Here is a 26,657-nt window from a genome sequence, read left to right as displayed (position 1 = left end):
ATTTGTCTTTGTTGTCGATCCGCAAAAGTTCATGTTGAGGCACGCGATGTTCCTTTGCGGTACAGAGGGTGTTAGATCACCTTACAACTCAGTGCGCCACAATTCGGAATATGAAACTGTGGTTTAAAAGTAAACAGCAGGATTGTACATTTGGTAAAGTACATTTATTTTACATGAAATGTTTAGTGAATATTCAGCGATTTGCTATTGTCTCTGCTGTCGATCAGCAAAAGTTTATTTGGAGCCACGCATTGTTCCTTTGCGGTAGATAGGCTGCTGGTTTATGATAAAAGCAGTAAATGGTCGCTCTGATAATCGGAAGGTTGCTGCAAAAACGAGCCATTAGACCACCCTATTGGTTGGTATGTTGTTTGTAGCCGCTAGTACTGCGTAAGGGCATATTGGTCCTTGGCGATTGTCCCATAAAATAGTGAGGGTCATGAAGTTGCATATTTGGACCTGCACCTGGCAGTTGAAGACCGCATCCGCTGGAGTCTGTAAATCGTGACGCAGGCAAAATGGAGCCTCATACCTGTTTTAAAAAACATAAATTAGTCTCACCTGCCGATCTTCATTAAAAATCATCATTTTATTTATTAGGGCGTGAAACTATTTGCTATCGAAGATAGTTCAACGGTGTATGTTAATAATAAAATAATAATATTTTCCCATTCATATAGCGCTAATAACCGTGAGGTATCTAAGCGGTGCTTATTATTAACCACGGTGTGTGGTGCTCATTTATCGACCACAGAAGGATGAAAGGCTGAGTTTGGCCCTGCCGGGATTCGAACTTGCGTTAGCAAGCTGTGCACGGATGTCAAAGCGAGCGTTGTACTCGCTGTGCCATTTGACAGGCTACAGTGAAGTGGCACAGCGAGTAGAGCGCTTGACCGCCTATAGACCGGTTAAATTATTTGTATTAACCCGCCCTGTGTCGTCTGCCTTTTTCAGAGCCCTCTAAACAACAGGGGATCAATTCGGCGGTGATAGTGCGCGGTAGAAAACATTATGCCACTTTCAACGAACAAGTTCAACTTGAGCGGTCTTTAATGCTACGCTATTGTAATTATATTTGGTATAAAATAATCTAAAGGGTTATTTACAGTACAATTGCAATTTCCATTGTCTACGAGTGGTGCAGTCCCAAAATACGACTCCGCGTGTGCCAACGATCTTTCGCATAGTGATATAATATATAAAAGTGGTTTCGTTTCATAAATTTCATCCTTATCTTCTCTTACGTTTTAGCAACACTCCTTCAAGAGAAGTCTTTCATCACAATCTCTATCTGTCAAGGTCAAAACACAATACAACCTTATAGTCCGCTTCGTGAGCCTCTCCGGGGCCCGAGAAAAAAATGGAAGCAGCTGACCTTCACTGTGAACGAGCATAAATTCTTACTTTGCAAAATTCTGTGTAAAGCATCTGTGAGAAGTTGGTTTTTGCACGCCATGTTTGTATATTTTTTGCGTGATATTAAAAAAAGTTTGTTTAAACGACGTTATGGTTTTAAGTACAGCCGAAAGACCCCTGAAAATCGCAAGTTATGGTAAGCTATGAAAAATAACTCACGCCACCACCGTGCACTGCTAAGATGACATTGAAAATGTCATTGATGAAATCACTGATGACATCACATGTGTATGTACTTTTTATGGAATTTGTGTACTTGGGATTTTTATTATAATGTTGCGAAAAAAGTGTCAAGGATATTGCAATAAATATCATACCGTTATTAGTGCTTTGAACGATGCATTGATATAAATAGCATTGTATTATGGGATTCTATCTAGTATACTGAGCTACTAATGGAGAAACATAGCATTGTGTGCAGAGTACAAGATGAAAGTATAATATTTGTAATGTTAATATGTTGAATAATGAAATGATAATTGTCCTGAAATGTTCGAAAATTCACAAAATGGGGGTGTTCTGAGGACGTTATTCGTATTGTGTGATTGCTTAGCTGTATGCAATGAGGGAATGGCACAGAGAGTAAAGTGGATGCCGTCCGCGGACACCGCGGCTGTTCGTGGACAGGGCGTGCTACATCCGGGTTTTTCCAGGAAATCCAACATGGAAAGAAGACTGTACGGATCAGCCAATCAGATGTCGAGGTTGTGGATTTGTGTTGAAAGAGACTGTGTGTGGTGAAGATGGCCGAAGTGGAGAAAGTTAGGGTGTTGGTGCTCGGAGATATGTTTGTGCATGGTTTACAGCAGTACGCTGAATGCAGGCATGTTGCAAAGAACTTTGATGTGAAAGGAGCGGAGGTGTTGTGGAGCACTGTGCCTGATTGCAATGTACAGGTAATTGTACAAGTTTGTGAGGATATGGCCACGATGAACAGTCCGCATGTGGTAGTTTTGCACTATGGTGCTTTCCATTTGGGCAACGTCAGTGCCCCTACTTTGTTGGCTGATTTGGAACGCTTGGTTCAAACCGTAATGAAGATCCTTCCAAATGCGAAAGTAATTTTTTCTGGATTACTACCTAGGGCAATATGGGACAATAGTTCAGTTTTTTGTCCTCAGCAAAACATTGCTAGGTGTGTCATCAACCGAGGCATGTGTGCCTTCATGCTTAGAGCTGGTATGTTCTTCTGTAACAATGAGAATATTGATGCCAGTAATGCTGTTAATTTTAAAGAAGATGGCATTTCTTTATCTTTTACGGGAAATGCCTTTCTATTTTGGAATGTAAGGGTTGCTTTGGAGAAGGTTATGTAAAGATTTTAGGAGTAAAGTAAGAAAAGAAAACAAGAAAAAAAATACAAAATAACAGGTGTCTGTCAAGCATCTGTAAAAAAAAAAAAAACAATGGCTCTTTTCAGAGCCAACTTCAAAGGGGAAATGGGGCACAATATTTAAATTTACATTCACCACGCTTAGATTTTCGATGTGTCCGCGGATATGGCGGTAGTCCGCGGACATGAAAATCACTACGATGGCGTTAGTATGTTCTATGTTACATGTATATGAAGTCAGGGATATTATGATTAAGTTGTGCTACTAAAAACCTATGAAATTCAGTGAAAAAACTTTGTTAAAGGGACGTTATGGTCAAGTTGCGCTACTAAACACCCAGGATATCAAAGATGACATCACAAATGTCATTGATGACATCACTGATGACATCACATGTGCATTTACTTTTCATGAAAACTCTGTAGAAGGGATTCTTATTGTAATATTGACAAAAAAGTGCCAAGGATCATTGGAATAAATCTCATGAGCTAATTAGTGCATTAAGGAATGTGTTGATATACATAGCATTCTATTATGAAGTTCTATCCAGTATACTAAGCTATTCATGCAGAAACATAAGCAGTGTGTGCAGCATAAATGATGAAGGTGCAATATTTATAATCTTGCCATGTTGAATACTGAAAAGATAACTGCTTTTTTATTAGTTTTGCATAGTGTGAAACATGTAATAGATAGCTAATAAAATCCAATTACTACATTATTGCATTACTGCACACCAAACACAAACAGACAATAACACATACAAATAGAGCATACACAGGGAAAGTGAAGTAAACAAAAAAACAGCAGTATTACCCGACAATTTTCATAACGTAACTGAATATCTTCATGTACAGAAATGATTGCTCTGCTTCAAAGCTACTACTTCCCTATGTATAACTATCACATATTGTGACTAGACCCTAATGAAAGTAGTGTACGTGCAATGTGTACAAATATGAGCATATTCAGGGAAAGTACAGTAATAAAAAAACAACAGAACTATAACACAGTGCTGATAACCGTACTAATCATCTTCCTACATAGAAAGCATTGTTGTCTTCCAAGTCTGTGTTTTCTCCCTTGTATATGGTTCATATGCTTTGAGTGGACCCTAAGTGAATTACTGTAAGAACATACTTGTAGTATTTGTAGTATAAGTCTACAAACATAGTACTTTGTATCATAGTATAGTGAATGTTTAGTTCCTGATTGTAACTGGCCTAGATATATCAGTAAAGGAAAAAAGAGGGAGCCAGACATGTGATGTTGTCAGTGATGTCATCAATGACATTTGTGATGTCATCTTTGATGTCCTGGGTGTTAGTCTTAACAGTGCACGGTGGCGGCGCGAGTTATGGTTGCTTATCTTACCATAACTGCCGAATTTCAGGGGTTTTTTGGTTTTACTTTGAACCATAACGTCCCTTTAACAAAGTTTTTTCACTGAATTTCATAGGTTTTTAGTAGCGCAACTTAACCATAAAGTCCCTTTAACAAAGTTTTTTTTACTGATATATATATATATATATATGACCCAGAAATATTGACAGAGTCGTGGAAATCAACCAATAATTGCTCTTTTATATTTCCGGAGATCCTGGTAAGATATGAGAAAAAAACGAGAAAAAAGCTTGATTCAAATCAAGAATTTTGAAGATTTTTTAACAGAACAATGAAGAAAATATGAAATAATCGAGCGTAGAGACAATGTGGCTGATTCGTGGAATTATTTGCACCAAAAACGGGGATTTGTGCGCCATTCTGCCCACAAATCCCCATTTGTTAAACAGGGATTTGCGGGCAGAATGGCGCACAAATCCCTGTTTTTTGGTGCAAATAATTCCATGAATCAGCCCCAATGTCTGGAATGCTATCCCTGATGAGGGGTTACTCACCAGAACTTTGCCTATGGGCACTAATCAAAGGATTTACCCGCACTAAAAAAAAAAACTGTTGGCCATGGCAACTGCTGTGGCCAGGTATCTGGTGGCACGGACATGGGGCAGACCTAACGCCCCTACATTCCCGAGGTGGCTGGAAGGCATGAGTCTATGCGAACAGTGGGAGACCAGGTATGCAGCAACACTCCCGCCTTCCAGCCACCCTTTTGACTACCGGCCTCCCTTCAGACAATATCAACTGGACACCTCTCAGAGAGCGCCAACACCAGAATCCTCCCCAGGCCACTGACTAACGCATAACGGTCTGAACCGGGAGTGGCATGCACCGGGGGAACATGACTAAAGACCTGATATACCTCGTGTGATATCTCCTAATACTATCAAAATATCCATTTGCTGTTGCCCCTTTACTGTAACAATGTGAGTGTTGGACGGGGATGGAGGAGCGAGGGAGGGATGGGCTGGTCAGTTCGGTTTTGTACATTATTTGTTGATGGTGAAACAATAAAGAGAGTTTTATTTTTAAAAAAAGATATAGAAGGTACTGCAAACTCTTCACTAGAAACATCTGAAAGTGAAGGTGTGGATACATCAATATGTCTCAGTCTTTTAGATTAGATGAGATTGTTACATATTGAAGGGAAGAAAACAGCAGCTAGGGGATGGAGTAGAGAAAATGAAAATATAAGAAGAGAACCCTCAAATGGTGAATGGCATATTAAATCATTGGAAAATATAGCATTAATACTCATATACCTCAAGATTGTGGATTGAAGGCAACATAAAGATATCATCTAGTCATGTCTAATTGTGCAAACATTACTACACTGAAAGATAGAATGAAGATATGTTGTGTCACACAACAATTCTTTATTTATTTAGTCATTGTGTCAATTTATGGAGCTGCCATCACTGGCTAATTATTTTGTTGGACATACATATTACAAAATGACAGATACATAAACAATTTCATCATTTAAAATACATCACAATATGCATACATGTACAATACCTTAAAGTGCAATGTGAAATGTGAAAAATACTATTGATAACCCCCCCCCCCCAATCCGACCCTGAGAATGTGTGATGGAGTACACTCTGTGCAACACTAATATACATGGCTATCCAACATTTGTAAATCCCAAGGACTAAGGAGGATTCTGAAAAAGTGATCAGGAAATTAACAGTATCATAAGGCAAAGGGTATTAATGACCTTTAGTAAAATACCTTAATTAAAATCAATTCTAGTACCTTGACACTTTAAAAAAACAATTGGCTGACGGATAAAAGAAACTAATCCATAACATGTGAAGAATATAAAGCATACCAATTTGGAATTAACAGAACACAGTCAATCAATCCCTGTACAAAGAGAAAAATAATAATAAAACATGTTTTGGTTTTAGTGTTATGTGTGTATATTGAAGTCTGATGGTGAAACAAGTTAATTCTGTTTGCCTATTTCACCATAAATGATCACATGTTGATGTGGAATTAAGCTTGAGGAGTGCTAATTTGCACAGCATACTTTGCCGGAGAGTGTAGCACATAAAAGTATTATATATACTCCACAAACTGAAAGTGACAAACTTTCATTTGCTGCACTCTCCGGGGCCCAGAAGTCATAAAATGATATGCCATATGTAACTACACCATGAACTCGGCACTCATTTGCCACACACTCATATGTCACATTTATTTTATTTTTGAAATGAGGACATACCATTCATGTAAAAGCTAAATAAAATTGAAAAAATATAATACATATAACTATAATATTTATTTTGAAGGGTTTGTAACCATTCTTAAAAAAAAAAATAGTAATTAACATTGTTGATAAAACATGCTATCTGGGTTAAAGGTTCAATTTTAAGCAGTTTCTAAAATCAAATGTTCACATAGCATATTACAGTATATATGTAGTTGTTCTTCATATTTGAGGTTAACATATACATCAATAAATCAATATATACTTTATTTCAGCTTAGCACCATTAAAGCAATACACACAAACATTACAGATATAAAACAGATCAACAATTCAACACCATTTGCCTGATCTTAAATACGAATCATCAGAAATTACAGAGCTTCACATCCTAATATATTTCAGTACTTCATTTACAGCATTAGGAAGCATGTAATATGTGGGCTATTTCATGGTAGAGAGCCTAATGTCCTGCGTCTCCTCTTCCATGCCCTGATCAAGTAAATCGAGACCGCATTTACAACCTCGGGGCAAGATGAGTTTTTACAAAGGTTCTTAGCAGCAGCTACATCACTAACTTCAGGCATATTCTTAGATTCCCTATTCGAATTTGGGAATAACCTGGACAAGAGAACATACAATGCAAGGTGGATTCAATGATATTAGGGCAAAACAGACAACAAGCATTTAAAATCTAGTGGCAAAGTATCATGTCTCCACTTCATATATGACAAACGAGCAAATGGCGGCTCAATGTCCATAACATAATTTTCACATGTCCACAATGGGGGTTGGGGCGCTGCATTATTCTGCTGACGGTGCATGCATAAGTAATGCGCTTGACTTCACGTCCTGGTGGTGCATTCCACAGCGGAATGCTGGTTAGGACCCAAATGGAAGCACTCACATATCAGATGAAATTGAAAAGCAAATATAACAATCATTGGCAATGCCAACAGATTGGGCTTTTGTGTAGGCATGGGTAATTGGGAGTTGGCCAGGCCTCTTTTGGCTCTTGTGTAACTTCAGAGTACTGGCTGGTACGTCTTGGTCCCTGTCCAAAACCCTCTGCTGTAGTCAAGAGCCTAGGCATAAAAGTGATGTCCTCCGGCTCTAGAGAGAGACAGATGTCTTCAGTATGTCAAACTGGCTTTGCCAAACTGAAAGTTCTGAAGAAGGTTCTTCCCTTTCTCCCTATGGAGGCCAGAGCTAAAATGTAACTGCCTCTATCATGGGGTCGATAGACTACTGCAAAGGAGTCTATCTTGGACAGCCAGTGGCGCTACTCCAGCACCTTCAGATTCTGCAGAATGCAGCGGCCAGGCTCGCCCTTAATGCTCCCAGACTGTCCCACTCCTATGATCTTCTTCAGTGCCTTCACTGGTTGCCTTTTAAAAGCCGGGTGAATTTTAAAATGTTGTGTATTGTTCACCATGCCATTCACTCTGCTGGGGCTGAATTTCTTCAATCAAAACTTTCTCTTTACCAGCCTAAGAGATCTCTTCACTCATCTGATCAGTTTCTGTTCTCTGTCCCCTGCTTTCAATGTGCTTGTGCAGGGGCAGATCATTCTATGTGCTGATTCCTTCCTTCTGGAATGCCCTCCCTTACTACTTATGGGCCATGCATGTTTTAGGCATCTTTCGTAAACAGCTCAAAACACTGTTGTTTTAATGTCAGCTGCTTCCTTACCCTCTCAGGTTTCTTAGCATCTTGATGTCACCACACCTTTGCTGCACTTTACAAATTTGCTAACCTTACATTACAAAGGCACTTGCCAGACACTTCCGTAGTGGTATCAACTGGTGATTGATGGTAGTAGGTGCAAAAGGGAGTTTGTACCTGGGATTATAATAGCAGTACCTAGCAAATACCTTATACTGAGCCAAAACTGTTGGCTTTGCCAGTGCCTGTTTTTAACAGGACCTTAGTTAAGGACATTCAGAGTGCTTATAAATGGAGTGGCTGAAGGCAGACTTGGTTAAGACATTTTTATTACACCAGTAGCGGGTTTACAACTCCAGTCATTAACTTTCAGAAGGCGGCTTTGAAAAAACACTGGCAGGCACTTCCCATGCAAAACTTGATGGTAAAACTTGATTATAGCGAGCTCAAAGAGTTCCCATGATGAGGTTTTTTGGGCAGAGAGTGCAGGAACTTTGTGGGAATGGCCATAGGGATTAGCATGCCCATGGGCAGTCAGTGGCTAACACCTACAAGCCGAATCCCCAGTTCAGTGATTCCTTTGAGAAATTGGGCATCATTACGAGGTTGCCGGTTAAAAATCTGCCGGTAGCTGACGGGTTACCGGCACCCCATAACAGCGTTACTGCCACCTGACAACTCAGCGCTACCGTGATATCACAAGCGGTGGCGGTACAGTAAATCCCTATTGGACTCCATGGGAATGGGGACATTGAAGCACGGGCACTGTTGTTAATGGTGCCCGTGCTTCAATGACAAACATGCCAGTAGGGGCTTGAACTCTTAGCAGGTCAGTCCTGTCAGTAGTTCAGTGACTCTACCAGCATACTTAGAGTTTGGTGGTCTGGATAGGGTTGCCGGCATATTGCTACCGGAACCTTTATTTCCAGATTTTTCTTGAACATGTTTCCTTTGGGGATAATAAAGTGGTATTCTGGTAAAATAGCTCAGTGAGTTAACATATTTTGCATTTTGCAGTCACAGGGTTAAGTACTACTAGGGCTAACTCAGCTCTTCATCATTCTTAGGTTAGGACATTCCATTCCATTAAATTGGAAAATAATGTGACATTAGCACCCCGTTCCAAGAGCTGGAACTGGGGCTCCAGGCTGTTACCCCCATTCCAGCAATTGTAACGTGGTGCTAATGCCCTTAGCACCCCTGGTTACCAAAGCGGTAAACCGGGGTGCTAAAAAAAAGTATTTTCATTCATTGAACGGGAACATATCCAAAATGGCCACCATGGTTGTACAAGGCGGAGCTCTGGACCAAGCCCCTTTTCTATTAGCATGGCAGCCGGAAAAGCAAGGAGGGAAGCTGCAGCTGAGGTGGCGGCAGGTGCTGCCGCTGCAACAGTCGATTATTTGAGACTGGGAGGGGGGTTGGGAAAAGTAAAAATAAGAAGGTTGGGGGATGATGGCCCCTGGCAGGGTAGGCAGCGTGCAGATTCCATGGAACTGTAATCAAGGACCTAATGACCTCTGACGGGTCCATGGGATCAGGGCTGGCCCTCGAATACCTTAAGACAAAGTATCTGCACCTCGAGGAGGTTAGGGTGCAGGATTCACATACTCCAACACAATTCAATAAGGACCACTCAAATGGATCATCACAGAGACTGCTAAGTTCATAAGGGTTTATTCACCATAGCTTGACACAGTGCAGCCCTAACAACTGTGCCCAAGTTCCCTGCCTCCATGAGAGAACTCCCCTCTCAGCATTACACTGACACATTTATAGCAAATTGGAGGGAGCAAAGTGCCCCCACCTTTCCCTGTACAGTCTTAAACAGCTACATTGTCAAACATTAGCTAATTGGGCAATTAAACTCAATTGGACTAAACCCTTCAAAAATTACAAATGCTCGGGCATGCATATCTGTCTTTTCCTCCGGTGTTCTGCTCAATGTATCATTGTGCAACTGGATTCCTTCAGATAAGGGTTTCGACCAGGCTCCCTTTAATCTGGTTTCTGTCCATTCGCCAAGTTTTTGAAGGCATGATTGTCCCTGAAGGTCTCAACTTTTAAAATGATCTCATCACTGCATACTTTGAACACTCCTTAGTTCCCTCTGTTCAAGCCACATTTAGTTGCATGCATTTTCATTGAAGGCAATTTTAGCCTGAATGATTTTATGTCCGTGTTCAGACTATCTCATTGTCCATTCTGTGCTTTGCCACCTTTATACAACATAGTAATGCCATTTTCGACATAATAACACAATGCCTTTGAACTCTAGTATGTTGCATCATTATAAAAACCCATTTTCGCATGCTTGTTACTACATAAGTCCCTTGATTCAATACATATATATAGGTTAGGACCTCCATTACACTCCTGCGTCTTTAAAGTCAGTTGTTTGTAAACCAACAACTTTAAACCATATTCTATTTGCATTCACCTTACCATTTATCTAAACATTTCTTAATACGATTTTATAATTTGGCATATACTAACTAATTGTCCTACTAAAACAAACATGTGTGTCTTATTTCCTGTAATTGTGTGCCTTTAATCTAACGGTATGCCTTGGTCTATTCACATCCATTGTGAGACTCAAGAGGTTTGGTCAAGCTTTGAGGTAACCCATTAGCCCATTGTCTCTTCGCATTTTACACCTTGTCTGCAACTCCCACCCCAACAAAGTACAATCTCTCCTTAAGTATCTTCTCCTGCCCATGAACGTCATTTCACCTCGTCCTTTCCTCTTGTCCACACTCTTTCCTTTTCTGTATCTTCCGTTGTAGTTGTTATGAGTTTGGCGTTAGTGGACCGTCTGTGTCCAGTCGCTTTTTCTTTTCCATGTGCTGTTTTCATTGTCGGTTTCCCAGGTTCTTTTGATGCTTAGACCAGAAGTCATTGTTTTTCTTTATCACATAAGGTTCAGTGTTTTTTTAAGAGTGTCTCTTTTCAAAAAGGGTTCATTGTTCATTAGGTCCATAAGAGGGGACAGTTCAGCATGGGGGTGCAGGGTTAGGGGAGTCTCTTTGCAGACATAATTCCGCGTCAGGCTTTCACTGGGTTCCTCTACGACCTTCCTCTCTCCTCACGCGGTTCAATGTCAGTATCCCAAGACATACAGGTCCCTCGACGTATACCTATGATATAAAACGGAATGAGTTTCTTTTGTAAATAACCGGGTCTCGACTTATCTAACACATTTCCTTAAAAACCTCTTTTTTTGCATTGGCTATTATTACTTATTCCCTAAAACTGAGACATTCCCTCTTATTTGACACCCCTGGCCTCCTAGACAAGCTACAAAGCATTTCCTTTTAAACATTTCCCTCTGTGGGTCATTTTCACACCTTAACTAAAATACCCCCCATTCCTAGCACTGTGTCAGCTGGCTTAGGCAATGATTTTTGTTTACAATACCACATTATGTCCATCATGAGACACATTCTCCCTTCCGGGTGCCACATGCAACCCTAAGGAGACAAAACAATTAAAGAAAGATGTCGTCTTCTTTCCTGGTCTTCTAGGTACGTCCGAAGAAGATGACACAAACGTCCTTGGGGATGCCCGTTATCTGTAGAAAGTCAAGATAAAGGCAAAAGTCATTCGGGCATTTGCAAGGGGTCAGGTTTTCTTCCGAACTTTAACCCCCTTCTTCCCTTCTGCTATAAAAAAAAACCTCTCTGGGCCATTCTCCCCTATTCGTTGGTGCACATAAATACTTAATTCCCAAACCACCCCGCGGGGATACTTAGTTTTGGTTTGGTTCTTTGCTCAGCTTAGCTGTATTTTCCAGGTTAGCAGTAAATTCTTCCTGGTTAGCAGTAAATTCTTCCTCTGCTCAGCAGCCATTCTTCCTGGTTAGCTGCACATACTTCCTCAGCTCAGCAGCCATTCTTCCTATTCTTTTTTCCGTTAGTAGGACCATGGTCTATGCTTGTGCTTTGTGTTCATCCTAGGGAGATAAAACAAAGGCGTTTCGCTGCACACCGTCCCTGTCTAACTTGATCTAGCCTACCCCTGTCTTCTATAACTGTGGCACCAATTCTAACTACGTGCCTCCACCTTTATTGTTCCCATTAATGTTTGCCTACTCTAATGCTTGCATACCTCTATCATAACACTCTTTTGACATTATGAACATAAAAATAATTACTCACCTTCAATTTTACTTCTGTTTTCTGAGGTGGTCTTGAATGGCCATGCTGTTTATCTATTTCTCTACTCTTTCCGCACCTGATAATACCTATCTTGGGAAAACAGCTAACTTGTGAAGACCTTGTGTCTCTTGCTACCTTTTCCTGTTACTCACTTGGATCCTCTTACCTTGAGTGTTTGTCAATTGCGTGTTCACACCCTTTTGGTGTGAACTAGTACTTACCTTTTTCTCTTTTCTCCCTAATTTAAGGCCATGCAGATGATTTCTTGTGTTTCCACGCAAGAGGTCCATAGCTTGTCTGTAAAATAAATCAACATTGTTACTGGCATTCACAAGTTGTTTGCTTACTTCACCATATTTACTTTAAAATTGTTTGTGTGAGTTTTCCTTTGTTTAATTGACCCAATTTTATCGGCCATACTCCTTTGCTTGGTCGTCATGGTCTCCTGATGTTTTGTATTGCCCAATGCTCCTTTTTTCTGTTAGCCAGGAACCCTCATAAATCCTCTTTGTTTTCCACATGCTTCTGAGTGTATCCCTTATCCTTTTATTCATTTTTTACTCAAGGTAACCACTCATTTTCAGTGTTTCCTGATTTATTTATTTTTGTATTTGTTTATTTATTTCTGTGACCACTCCTTTTGCGCTTCCTCACCTTTTCTCTGACCCTATCTTCTCCCTTTCTTCTTATCTCTATATTCCTTTTTCCTTTTGACTTTCCGCATCACGTACGTACCTTTGCTTTTCCTCTAACCTTTGCTGTTTCTGTCTGTCACGTTCATAGGCTGCTCTCTGGTTCGCAATCAAGCTGCTTTCCTTGCTCTTTGCGATAAGGTTGTTGTCGCCTTAGCCTAACTTTCCTTTTTATCCTTCCGTCCCTTAACTTCTTTCTCTTTCTTCGTATCTGTGCCTCATCTAACTCCTCCTTAGGCCTCCCTTCATCCCTTCCTTTCCCATCAAGTTTTCAATGAGATTTGTCCTCCCATCCATTCGTCCTTTGTAAATGCTGTCTCATCATTTCTGTCTTCACTTTCTTTCCTCTTCCTTCCCTCTCTCCCTAGTTGAGAGATTTCCTTGTCTGTGCTTGATCCCCTTCTTCATTAACGCATCATTGTGTCTCCCCTTGTCCCTTGGCTTAGGGATGCGATATTCTTGTTCTTACCCTTGTCTTGTTCAGGCGTTGCTGCAGGTGTCTCACCCCTGCGGTGTATTTCAACCAAGCTGCTGGATGCTCTACCTCCTTTCCTTGCTCTGATATTTTTACAATTCGAGAGTAGCATAGCGTTTTTCAAAATCTTTGTTTGTATATGTGGCATGCAAATAAGTTGCCATGTGTGGTAAAATGGTTTTAGATTAAGGCTCAATTTGTAGCGGCAGCATAACATCTTGTGGGTGGTACCTTTAACCCATTCCTCCAATTGGAGCATGTTTCCCGGGCTTATCTCTGTTTTTGTTGATATCCTTATGTGAGTCCAAACCTCCCATTACTATGAGCGAGCATCAAATGCAGCATGCTCCAATCCAGCCCCTCCACGAAATTATTATTATATATTTTTTTTTCTTTGGCAATTTACTTGAGATCATCAAAATATGTGTGATTCCTTCTGAACTGTAGAATCGCATTAAACTTTTTACTTGATTTCAACCAACAAGGAGACAAAATTCCTTACATTTGACATACAACAGGACATGCATAACAGACACTTGACAGACTAGACAAACACCAGCTGGACGCACATATATCTCCCTTCTAATGAATACCCCGACATGTGGTTTAAACGAACCCCATTTGTGCCGTCTTTAATCGTCACCGTAGCCTATCGTCGTCAATTATGTGGGCTCTGGGTTCACGTTTCTTCTGACCGCTCTTTAAAGCGCATGAACAAGGCAAATCCTTACTGTTTTCTCTCGGGTGCCCCCAACCCCGGTATTCCTTACGTTTTTGTCTCAGGTGCCCCCCTGGTAATCCTTACTTTTTCTCTCGGGTGTCCTCCCGGTATCCTTACTTTTTCTCTCGGGTGTCCTACCCGTATCCTTACTTTTTCTCTCCGGTGTCCTCCCGGTATCCTAAAGTTTTTCTCTCGGATGCCCTCCCGGTATGTTGCCGTTTTTCTCTCGGGTGCCCTCCCGGTATCTTACTGTTTCTCTCTCGGGTGCCCTCCCGGTATCTTACCGTTTTTCTCTTGGGTGCCCTCCCGGTATGTTACGTTAACCACTACTGTCCTTCATGATTCTTATTTCATCCTGCTCGCTCTTTTATTTATTTACCATAATCCCCTATTATATGGCTGCCTTCATTTTCCTGGAGGCTAACTGTTTCTATCTCATGTTTATGAATTGTCATAATTCGCAGCTTGCGCCTGAATTTCTTAAAATATGTCATTATTTCTTTGCCAGGTCGTACCGCTGGCTATGTTCACTATGTTACAAAAATACTATAAATCTTTTACTTCTCACTCACCCGCTTTCATTGGCATTCTGCCGCACTCATGCCTTCACAATTGCTTGTGTTTAACTTAAGGCATGCCCCAACTAATCATGCTTTCCTCGATAACCTCAACACTGTCATCATGCTTTCACACTTTGTCATTCAAGTCTTTCTTCATTCATCTAATTCCTCTGGTCCCAGAATCTCAACCGCTCGTTTCAAACCAAAGGTTTTTCCCTATTTAATAAAAATGTTCTCCACTCCGGCTGACAAGGCCTCAAAATTGTAAACTACCACCCCTGGTATGACTCCATGCAGACTGTCCTACCAATCACGTTGGAGCTCCTAGAAACAACCTTTAGGAGCACCTCAAAAAAACCCTACACTACATGTGTGTTATCCCCAAATTTCCCAAAAGCAGGTTGCAGGTGATCCAGTAACATCTTTTAATTTGAGGGGTATTCTAATAAAAAATAATAGAACGCATGAATGACTATGGACCATTCAGCTACAGGGCAGTGCCTGCTCCTGCCTGCGCATTGATTTAAACCCCCATGTAAAATCACTTGCTCCTCATCTCATGAAGTTTATCACTATCTCTTTTCAATTCTAACACTACTACTGTAGCTTTAAAATAACCCTTGCTCATACCAGGCCAGGTTACATGCTACACTCTGTTTGTTGCACCTTATCGTTGGATTGCCTATTCAGGGACGTCATTTGAGGGTCGCCAGGGGTCATGGCTGCGCCCCCAGAGGAAACCCTTGTTGCCGCACGGTCCCCTTTGCTATCCCAAGAATAAAAAATGTTTAAAACTTTTCCTATAGTGGTATCATCGGATTCCAGGGGTCATTGAGATGTCGCTTCTGCTACCTCTATCATTCTGGTGGAGTGACGTCCCTGTGTCATTACTTCCCTTTCACTATCTCATTTGCTAAGGCCTCCGGCCCTTTCCTTTCCCCGTCATACTTACACCACCTGCTCATTCATTTCCCGTCATTATCAGTGTTAATTGTATTACTACACCGCCATCCTTACAGGCATTTCACAAAATCCTCACAGGCTTTAAAAGTACAGAGTGCCGCAGTATGCAACTCTCAGCGTTTGAAAGGATACACATGACTTTGTGCCAGATGAGCTGCTCACCGGCCAGCCATGGAGGAAAGGCTACTCTTCCAAAGTCACAATTGTAAGTTTTACACAGCTCTGGTTCATTTAATTGATGCTGCTGCTAGGGTCAGTTCAGCTCAGTGGCGGCTGGTGACTTGGAAGTTGGCGAGTGTACATATCTTGGCGGGAATTAGGGAGTGAGCTAGGCCACCTCACACCACTCAGTGTGCCGGTGGCTTCTCCCTCTGCAAGGCATTTTGGAAGAAATGGCTTCCAAGATGTGCCATTTACTGTCCGCACCCACAGACATATGACATCACAAATCCTGGTCTAATTATGAGTCTTAAACAGCCTGGAATCCACTGAAATGTCTGCAATGGTTTTTCCCGCTCACCGACACCTGGTCTGGACTAATGTGAGGGCATTAACAAATAATGCACAAGAATATCATTTTCTAAAATAAAGCACCTATCAACAACCCCAAAGGCAATTCACAAAACTGGGGACACTGCGCCTCTGCCATCAACGCACACACACACACAATAACTTAACTAAAGGTCCACATATCAGATTTACAGCCGTATCTGAGCCAAAAGTGCCTGCAACCAAAGGGTATAAAGGCCACGTGTCCAAACAGTGTCGAGCAGGAAATTATGTCGTGCCTCCTATTTGATGAATATACGTGCATAGGTCTATGCCAAGCTGCTTATAAGCCATTTGCAAGGAAATCCGTGTCGCAAGGTCTTGACCTCAGAGTTAATGTAAACTGCCATTTTAGGTCTATCCACCATTTTAGGTTCTCTCTGTACAGTCACCCTGTGTCTAAAATGGTGGACAGTGTCATTCCGAATGTAACATGGCCGTCTTGACCTCCGTGTACACTCTAATGTGTAACTTGCCCGCAAGCCACATGTGGGGGTCACGAACTGAGACCTTGTCCTTCGCTGACCTGTGTGTAGAGGATTACCTATGTCAATGAAGCTAATCTGCGAGCATATGTCAAACACAATGTATCCAAATACTGAACTGTGGACACTAGTTTGACTACCTTGTATAAAAACTGTTTGAGAAGTCTCTGCGAGAAAATACACTATTGCCATTGAGGCTTGTTGGGGAATGTATTAAAGGCAAACCCTAAATGTACAGACACGTGAACTCGGCGCGAACCCTAGATCTGTAATGTATCAACCAATATTATCTCATAGTAGGGTTGAACATCCTGTTTTCAAAGGTACATAAAGCAAGACTATTCTAATGTACGGTCCCACTCACTGAGCACACTGAACCATGCTGGAGTTTGCGGTGTTGTACTGAGGGCCTGATAGCTTATCGGTTACATTGTCCTTTGAAACTGTTCAGTGTAATATAAAGATCTTTGTATGTTCCATTGTAACCTGCGTTTGGTGCATTTCCTTTTGGGGTAATAAGTCTCAATGGGCCTCATTACGACCCAGGCGGTAAGTTACCGCCTGGGCCGTGACTTTACCACCATGGCGTAAACTATGTTTACGCCATGGTGGTTGGTCGATTTACCGCCCCATTCCAACCTTGGCGGGGCGGTAAATCCCCATTTTCCCATTTTCCCTTCCCCATTCCCATTTTGCCCCATAGGGCATAATGGGAGTGGGGAAGGCGTTAATTACGCCACCGTAAATTACGGTGGCGTAATTAACTCCATGGTCCCTTAGCGCCATGGATTTTAACACCTGGTGTTAAAACCTCCATGGCGCTAAGGGACCTCGTACTCAGGCGGTAAGGGTCGGCGCTGTTTACGCCGCCGTAAACCCCTTACCGCCTGAGTCGTAATGAGGCCCAATATCTTTTCCTTGTTTTTACAACAGCACCCCATTGAGTGGCATGTATGTGGCTGGTGGCATTCACAGATATAAACAGGCACAAACTCTGCCCTTTACAGAATTTCTGCCAGCCCCGAAAGGGGTTCAGCGCGAGGAGTCAGCTAAATTAAGCTATGACCTCCATTCTCTGGCTCCTTCAGACCCACGCATGCTATAGAAAGAGACATTCATACACTGACTGCCATATTCCATTTGCCTAAGTTGCTGGCAGTCCTGTATGTATGTGTCACTGTGACTGCTGGCGCAATGACCGAGCCAATATTTTCTACGATGCTCGGCCAGGGCCAGATTGCTACCTGCACTAGGCTGCTTGCCACCCCACAATGTAAGGGAATTGAAATGGGGCTAAGACCTGTTTCATTGTCATCATTGGTTTCCCCATTAGGTGCGCAGGATGGTCACGCAGCTTTGAATTCCCCCTTCCTATACAAGGACAAAAATTCTCATTTAACAATTCATTTATGCGTGTTCACTCTGCAACATAAACGTTAAAAATCACCACTACCGCCAGCATTCTATTTCCATACAGCACTTAACCATACATAAACACATACACATGCGTCACTGCAGGGCCTACCTGGGTGAGAAGCTTTTTCGACATGCAATGCGAGAAGCAAGCATTTCTTGAATCCTGCGCTGCTCCCCAGTGCTCTTGCTCATTGACACCTTGTTACCCACTGCTGTCCCCATTCACCAAAAAGGGCTAATGCCACAGGGCTAAGCTCCCCCGTCTTGTCCCTAAATCATGGAATGCTTCTCTAGTGGGTTTGGCGCAGAACCATCCCTTCTCATTTCTCGCAAAATTGTCAACCCTGCTTTGGTTACCTACCTCTATCATTTCCCCCAGCAGTGTCTGTACCTCTTCACCTTTTGCTAAATTAAACACTATGCTGTGCCCTACACAACATACTCCACTCAGTGTGAGCCCAACATGCAGCGCATTCATAATAACCACAACATACATCTATTTGTCCCACAACCACAGGCGATGCTTCATCACGCAGCCCCTAGTGTATGCCCTTTACTGTAATCTGCAAGGCCCTTCTTTTCACTAGCACCACAATGCCTATGGGCTTCTGCATGCTCCGTGCTACTAGGAATCGCTCATTCCTTGCCACACGACAGTAGACTCCAGAGACGTTTTTGTTGGAGGGCTCATGGGGTAGCTGTCCCCGGCCCCCACGATGTTGCCTGGTCTTAAAAATAAGATTCCAGTTTACCTTAGGCTAAAATAGCACATGCCAGGAAAATTTGACTGCATGCTGCTGAGGTTCCAAAACCCATTTCCTGTCGGTTTTGACAAATACATTTACCTTAATCAATTAAAACGTGCACTGCCTTTCATTTTCATTGTGGAACACATGGTCTGGGTAACACAATCTTTGTAGCGTTCTTTCCCTCTGTGGGAATGTTGCTGATTGTGTGCACTAGCCAAAAGTGGAAATCCATATTCATCCACGGGGGTTCAGAAGTTGTCTCAGTGTGTTAAGCGCTTATTGTAGGGACATGCGTTCATGTGACGGATCAGAAGGGCACATCCCAGTGAGGCTGGCTGAACCATTTTTAAATCTGAAGTTCACAAATATACCTGCACAATTACTGGGGTTTTCAGCACACGTGGCGCGATTTGGCAGCACTGTTCCTGCACCAGATAGGGGTTAAAATTAGCTTGCTCAGCTGGGCATTTCTTAAAACCTAAGCAATCCCTTGGAAGATGCGCATAGAATATCTGTCCAAGCGGCAAACAAGTATGCACATTCGAGTCTGCGCAGCAACTGTGTTAATGCTTGTATCTTGGCTATGCCAGCAGACGGTACTGTGATCCTGGTCAACACATCTAGGATCCCTTGCATTACTGTGCTGTTTTCTGCTGCATGCAATGCACTGTGTCTTTAAGAATTAAATGCAATATCTAACACACATATACACAAACATTCTCCAGTTCACTGAAATAATCTCACAATTACATCGGCTGTTAGCATGCCCACCATGAGTAAAAAAAAATGAAAACATGTGATGACCCAGCCAGATCTGAGCCCTGAGTTTATCACGGAAATATTTGGCTGCCTGTCTTTTCTAAGATTCTGTGTGATTAGACGGTCTGGCAAGTCACACATGGAGAGCGTTCTCCGTGCTTTTCTGTGAGGGCTGCTAATTTGTACATTACTTTCTGGCTTGATCACCGCGCTCTCTCTCGTAGGCTCTTAGTGAGGGCCCTTGATTTATTTCTCTTGTCAACCCCCCTTTTCACATTCGTTCTCAATTGTTTTTTTGTTTTTTTTCAAACTGCTGCTCTGATGTAAAAACACCAAGAAAACAACCCCACTATGTTTAATCCCCACTTGCAAATTCATGCAGACATTCTAACAAAACCAGAGCTCTGTTTTTGCTTTAAGCATTTTTCAATCAATTCTTATATTTGTACACATTTCAGGCTGGCAGTTCCTGGTTCTTAGACGTACCTCCCATGCACCTCACAGTTTAAACATTGCCACATGTTGCATTCCTTTTCCGCGCAATGCGCTTAATGCACGAGAACAGTACTTCCATAAATCACCATACCTCAGCTATTTCAATGCGAAAATATACGGTTCTTAGCATGATCTATCAATTATCTTGCCTGCTATAAGTAAAATACAACTTTAACTCCATAGCTGCTGGTTTGAAACACAATGGGCCTCATTCTGACCCTGGCGTTAACCAAGGCACTATTAGCGCCTTGGTTGACGCCGTTATCTTTCCGACTCCGCCATGGTGAATTATCCATTCTATGGTGCCGTAATTAGCTCCTAGGTCCCTTTGCGGGTTGGTTTTTTAACGCCTGCAAAAAGCAGGCGTTAAGTACCAACCCGCAAAGGGAACTCGGAATAGGGCGGTAAGGGTTTAACGGCACCGGTCTCGTTAACGGTGACCGTTAACCCTTACCACCCTACTCGGAATGACCCCCAATGTGTTCACTAAAAGTGTACCAGCATTTTTTACTTTTGTCAGGTTGTTTTAGCTCTTTTTGGGCTGCAATCACCACAAATTTGTGTGCTCTAAACTACAATATTTGCCCACTTCTTTTGATGGAAATGTTTGCAATTTCAAACACTTGGCTTGACGCCAATTTTTTATTCAGCTTAAAATATCATTTTCATACTGGCTTCAATGTTTTAACTGCACACGCACGAAGCGAGCCTCATGAACCGCCACAACATACAAATTTAAACACACACATATCGTGACATGTACAAAGTAAGACACAACCCCGACCACCTGCATGCATGTCTCGCGCTAATATTTTACTCTTGTTATTAATTTTTAAATGCAGTTAACGTATCTGTTTTGTTCCTACTCTCTATTGGCTATGGCAGCTTTTCACTCACCTTCTATTCTCCTGACCCTCTCGATCACTGCCTTCTTCAGGTTATCGTCTGGTCTGCTGGGATGTGGCAGGTCCCTTCAGGCCCCAGCCGCAGTCATTGTCTATGGGGAGCTTCACAGTCTACTCAGCCCGAACTGGCGAGGACCCGTGATTTTGTCGAAGACCTAGAGTTACTTTGTCAACGGACATTAGGTGACGTTTTTAATCAATAATCGATGGTCAGAAACCATCCTCTGCTACCAAATGTAATCGAGGACCTAATGACCTCTGAAGGGCCCATGGGATCAGGGCTGGCCCTCGAATACCTTAAGACAAAGTATCTGCACCTCGAGGAGGTTAGGGTGCAGGATTCACATACTCCAACACAATTCAATAAGGACCCCTCAAATGGATCATCCCAGAGACTGTTAAGTTCATAAGGGTTTATTCACAATAGCTTGACACAGTGCAGACCTAACAACTGTGCCCAAGTTCCCTGCCTCCATGAGAGAACTCCCCTCTCAGCATTACACCGACAAATTTATAGCAAATTGGAGGGAGCAAAGTGCCCCCACCTTTCCCTGTTCAGTCTTAAACAGCTACATTGTCAAACATTAGCTCATTGGGCAATTAAACTTAATTGGACTAAACCCTTCAAAAATGACAAACAATCTGGCATGCATATCTGTCTTTTCCTCTGGTGTTCTGCTCAATTTATCATTGTGCAGCTGGATTCCTTCAGCTAAGGGTTTCGACCAGGCTCCCTTTAATCTGGTTTCTGTCCATTCGTCAAGTTTTTGAAGGCATGATTGTCCCTGAACGTCTCAGCTTTTAAAATGATCTCATCACTGCATACTTTGAGCACTCCTTAGTTCCCTCTGTTCAAGCCACATTTAGTTGCATGCAATTTCATTAAAGGCAATTTTAGCCTGAATGATTTTATGTCCGTGTACAGAATATCTCATTGTCCATTCTGTGCTTTGCCACCTTTCTACAACATAGTATTGCCATTTTCGACATTATAACACAATGGGCCTCATTACGACCCAGGCGGATTTCGCGGTGCTAAATGCACCGCGAAGCATGGCGGAAAGCCGCCGATAGCGCCATGGGGGTTGGCGGATTTACCGCCCCATTCCGACCTCGGCGGAGCGGTAAATCCCCAATCCCCATTCTGCCCTTCCCCATTCCCATTTTTGCCCCATAGGGTATAATGGGAGTGGGGAAGGAGTTAATTACGCCACCGTAAAATACGGTGGCGTAATTAACAACGAGGTCCCGTAGCGCCATGGTTTTCTCCGGCTGGTAAAACCAGGCGGAGAAAACCTCCATGGCGCTACGGGAACTCGTAGTATGGCGGAGAGGTACGCCATGCACTACGCTGGCGTAATACCCTCTCCGCCAGGGTCCTAATGAGGCCCAATGCCTTTGAACTCTAGTATGTTGCACCATCATCGAAACCCATTTTTGCATAATTGTCACCACATAAATCCCTTTGAATTTCTCTGATTAGGTTTAAGTGGGGGGGGTGGGTGTCCACTTCATTCAGCTGTTGATTCAATACATATATATAGGTTAGGACCTCCATTACAGAACGCTGGGCGACATTAGCAGTTTCAGCCTGCGTTTCATGGAACCTGATTGGCTGCTCCTCCCGCCCAGGGTGCTGATAACGACTACACTCATGACAATCAGAAGCGGGTGAATCCTGCATGAATGTATAAAAACGTGACATTCTTATTGTTTAGGCTCCTATGCTAACAATAGTAAGCCATCCCATGCAGGGCTCCAAGAGCAGCCACTCACTCACGTGACAGCAGCGCTTTCTATAATTACCGTCGACCCACTTTCATTTAAAGTTCTGATGCTCATCTGGTGACTGAGCTGTTGGGGACTTCCTTTCATAAATAGTGGCCGTGAAACACTCCCTTTAATAAGTGCAGGAGAGGGTGGGGCTTAAAGTCATGTTCTATGTAATTCAGGGCGAATATTTACACCCCTAGCACTTCAAAGCTGAACTGGTCTACTTCCAGATAGTTTCTTCGTGTTTCCCCCACGATGGATGTTATCCACTCTTGTGTCCTGTCATCTTCTTCCTCTGCCTGTCTTTCTCCAGCTGTCCCTCTGCTCATTGCATGCCCTTCAATCATGCTGATGTTTATGACAGCCAGATGTTTCTCAGGGGAAGATCACCTTGTCACATATAGTTCACCACGCTGTGAAGAGCACCTCTCAACTTCTAGCAGTTGCACATGCTGGAGGCACCTGTCAATCAATCGCCTGCGTCAGCATCCTTCAGCCAACCACAAGAATCTGCAATTCAAATGCTTCAGCCTGATCTTCGAAAGCTGGTTATGCCTCGCGTGCGCCGCGTTGCTGCTGGCGTGGTGGCGTCATCGATTTTGCTGAGGCAAGATGCTGGGATTTGTGTCTGTGTGAAAGATGCATTGTGGTACAAGTAACGACCGTGTTTGCATGTGCGCCCTGGCAAAAGTAAATTAACTTAAACACTGATTTCAGGCCTGGCCTCATTTCTAAGATTCTGTAATGTATACCTTCTTAGTGATTGAAGACCTCAATTGAATATTGCCTACGCCTGTTGCCTATGTCATTGTATGCTTCATTGAAACAAGCAAGTACATATGATCAAACAAATTGCTTGCAAACAAATTAGCCATTTACCTAAAACCCAAGCACTACCACTTACAAGATTTGTTTTCCAAATGCAATACATGCTTCCAAATACATGCATGAAGAGCATGTGTGACTAAGATGCAACGTGCTCAGTGTTCACGGGCAAATGCGTTAGACCGCGGCCCATGCCTTGCAAAGTTAAGTCCGCGTGTTAGGTGTGGAAGTGTGATAGAAGTTTGCTGCTAACCTTATCCAATGCTTGAAAGGTATATCTCAACGAATTCATCCAGCGTCCATTTTGTTTTGAGAGGAGTCACTGAAGTGTGGTTAACCTTCAACTAACCGCAGGATTAATGTTTGAGACCCTTCACCAATGCTGCCTGGAGCCCAAACAAGCATGGCACTTGCGGGCACAAGAGGCAATGCATGGGGCCAAAATCCTCCCACCATGCCACTGAGTAAAAATCTGAGAATATTGGTGATTGGAGGCACGGCCAACACGTGATCAGTCCTCACTTCACGGCTTATCCGTGCAATTGGTCTCGGGAGGATAGCAACGTGCTCGCCTTGGAAGTAAGACGATAGGAGCAACACAGGTTCGATCCCAAGTCCACCGCTTAGGAACCTCTCGGTAATAAGTGCGTTATAAATAACCTATCATATCAATCAAACCCTGATCAGACAGGCATTATGCTGGCAGGACATCAGGTACAGTATAGAGGTGAATTCTATCAGGTGATGGGCTCAAACATTACCTGTTAGCCAGGCAAAAAATCCAGATGTGCGTTGCTATGTTATGTTGAGGCAGCAGACGTTCACCACTGGCCTGTTACTGTGCCCCGTTATCCACTCCCTTCGAACCCGTTGAATGTTAGTTAGAGAAACTCCTTCCACTCCACTAATAAACTGTCCCTTATTCCTTGACGCTTACTGGCCACCCCTAAACTAGGCGCTGCCCCCCCCTTCTCACTCATCTCTTCCCATCTAATCATATTTTGGTACTGCGCCCCTTCTTCCACCATTCCCCTGTCCTCCCACCTCTAACTGACTTGAGGCGCACCTCTCCTTCACAACCCTACGCTGGCACTGGTGCTCGCTTCCTCCCCTCCACCTCTTCGTTGCACCAAGCTCCCCCTCTTCCTCAACCTCTACCCTCGCACCCCAGGCAGCAGGAATGTCAATTAACCAACATGGCAAGGATAGATGATAACAACACAGGAAATTACCATTGCCCCACCAATGACATTTAATCCTGTGATGTCACGCGCCTTGTGCCACAGATGACATTACCATAAATTATGTTTCAGATGTAAAACATACGTTTAGGATTAACACAATAAAAGGTAGTTACAAAAAACAGAAATACTGTTTAATTTGCCAACCATATTTTAAATATGGTGCTACCATTAAATGGCCTGGATGGATTCACATGACATGGCAGGGTGACACTAAGAGTGGACATAGGCCAGGGCACAGACTGTGTATGCCAGCACAGCTGCATATGGGTAACTACTGCCATTGCATGGCAGTTATATCATCACATGTCAAGCACAGTCATCACATGCGAAACACAGCTCCATGTTTCTAAGAGCTGCCAAAATAAGATAATTATAGCTGCCTGCTATTGTATGCATGTTATAGCCTGACATGTTGTGTATAGTCATACGATGTACATTACAGCTGAACAACTTGGGCATTGCAATCATATGCCACATGCAGCGGCACATACTGCAGCCATGCCATCTATGCCCAGTGGCTGCAATAACATGCCAAGTGCTGCCTTACGAGCCCTAGGAAAGCAATCAAGATATAGAGAATGCCTGGCATGTCCCTTTGCTGTCACCGTATGCCAAGCACTGCCAGCAATGCACCAGGAATGCCACCCGGGCCAGTTAATGTCTTATGGTCATGCGATAGCAACCCCTTGTGATGTGTAGCCCCACATGTCTGGTTACTGATATCATGCGCCAAGAATGACATCACATCCACAGGAATGCCACCCGGGCCAGTTAATGTCTTATGGTCATGCTATAGCAACCCCTTGTGATGTGTGGACCCACATGTCTGGTTACTGATATCATGCACCAAGCATGCCATCACATCCACAGGAATGCCACCCGGGCCAGTTAATGTCTTATGGTCATGCTATAGCAACCCCTTGTGATGTGTGGCCCCACATGTCTGGTTACTGATATCATGCACCAAGCATGCCATCACATCCACAGGAATGCCACCCGGGCCAGTTCATGTCTTATGGTCATGCTATAGCAACCCCTTGTGATGTGTGGCCCCACATGTCTGGTTACTGATATCATGCACCAAGCATGCCATCACATCCACAGGAATGCCACCCGGGCCAGTTAATGTCTTATGGTCATGCTATAGCAACCCCTTGTGATGTGTGGCCCCACATGTCTGGTTACTGATATCATGCACCAAGCATGCCATCACATCCACAGGAATGCCGCCCGGGCCAGTTAATGTCTTATGGTCATGCTATAGCAACCCCTTGTGATGTGTGGCCCCACATGTCTGGTTACTGATATCATGCACCAAGCATGCCATCACATCCACAGGAATGCCACCCGGGCCAGTTAATGTCTTATGGTCATGCTATAGCAACCCCTTGTGATGTGTGGCCCCACATGTCTGGTTACTGATATCATGCACCAAGCATGCCATCACATCCACAGGAATGCCACCCGGGCCAGTTAATGTCTTATGGTCATGCTATAGCAACCCCTTGTGATGTGTGGCCCCACATGTCTGGTTACTGATATCATGCACCAAGCATGCCATCACATCCACAGGAATGCCACCCGGGCCAGTTAATACCTCACACGTCCCCTGGCTGCAATGCATATGCAAAGCACAGCATCCAAGTCCAAACAATCCGGAACCGTGTTGAAATATTTTATTTTAAAAACATTGACATTACTGACGACTCCTTGAAGAAAAATAAAAGACCTATGAATACATGTTAGGTAGCCCCAAAATGAGCCCTTCATTCATTCTGCTTTTGAGGGCCTACTACAAATACTAGACTCTGCAGGACACTCCAGACAATGAGAGGCAATGGCTGTCATTTCGATGTATGAAT

Source organism: Ambystoma mexicanum, chromosome 9 (genome assembly GCF_040938575.1).
Source record: "Ambystoma mexicanum isolate Mex_15411 chromosome 9, UKY_AmexF1_1, whole genome shotgun sequence".
Classification (NCBI taxonomy): domain Eukaryota; kingdom Metazoa; phylum Chordata; class Amphibia; order Caudata; family Ambystomatidae; genus Ambystoma; species Ambystoma mexicanum.
Note: the sequence above shows the minus strand (reverse complement) of the source record.